Raw genomic sequence first — 1,084 nt, forward strand, 5'->3', positions numbered from 1 at the left:
AGTTGAGGCACTAGTCTACTGCTCCGATACTAAATATTCTTGTATTAAGAATATATATTCTTGAAGTGTATCAAAAATGATTTCTTGGAAGTAAACCATGTTCTGCATTTGAATACATCTCTATATGAAGTAACACAATAAAGTTTTAGAATAATAAAATGCGATATTCTATCTAAGAATAAATTTTCTCAGATTGACTTGAAACAAGTAATATTTTCTTGATTCAAGAACAATTTTTTTTCACGGTAGATTTTAAGTTATGGCGTACACGGTCTTTAAAAATAACAAGTTTCAGGAAAACGCTTTGAGGTTTTGTACACTAAGCAATTCACAAAGAAACTCGATAATTCTTTTATCCTAAAATACTCATAACTCCGTCAATTTTGCGCCGATCAAATTGAAATTCTGACAGAATATTCTGGAGATATTATGCATTCATCTAAAAAAAATGTTAATGCAAAAAAAAGTTAAAATACCTTACCCCCCCCCCTTTAATAAGAATAATAGGCGAAACACTCTTTACTTATGAAGGGCTTTGTACCTATTTGAGCAAAATCGAGGGGATGCTCAATTCTCGGCCGTTAATACCAGTGTCGTCAGACTCTAAAGATCTGTGTGAGCTGACTCCGGGGCCTTTTTTTGATGGAAAATAATATAGACAGATTACCGACACTTGGCCAATCGAAGGTTGTCACGAATTGATTGTCATCGTAGCTACACCTGCAAAAATTGAAGCGTGATTTTTGAAAGCACTAAACTGAACTAACGAATATTTGAACGAAATAAATGTGCAATCTAAATTGAATATGCGACCGACAGACTTGATTAAAGTAGGATCAGCGGTTGTATATCGAGATAAAAATCTACCTCCGTTACGATGGAAGCTAGGCAGGCTGATATAATGCCGACCAGGCGATGATAAATTGTTCGGTTTGTGGTCGTAAAGACGGAAAGTAGTAATTTTGTATGAGGCATAAAATAGATTTCACCACTCCCGATCGATGTTTAAGTTCGAATAAAATCGTTCGGAGCCGACAGAATGTTACTGCGTAAATGTAAGTCCGGTTAACAGGAATTTGTAATA

At 35.0% G+C, this 1,084-nt stretch overlaps 1 protein-coding gene across 1 annotated transcript in view; it reads right to left on the bottom strand.

The window, feature by feature from the left end:
- Nucleotides 1-577: 577 nt before the first annotated feature.
- Nucleotides 578-1,084, bottom strand: part of LOC117175861 (ankyrin-3-like) — an 8,378-nt gene continuing 7,871 nt past the window's right edge. The window contains exon 5 of the mRNA XM_033365664.1: nt 578-720. The gene's annotated coding sequence lies outside the window, so the exon portion shown is untranslated. The remainder of the gene's footprint in view (nt 721-1,084) is intronic.

This window comes from Belonocnema kinseyi, chromosome 7 (assembly GCF_010883055.1).
Source record: "Belonocnema kinseyi isolate 2016_QV_RU_SX_M_011 chromosome 7, B_treatae_v1, whole genome shotgun sequence".
In the NCBI taxonomy this organism is placed as follows: domain Eukaryota; kingdom Metazoa; phylum Arthropoda; class Insecta; order Hymenoptera; family Cynipidae; genus Belonocnema; species Belonocnema kinseyi.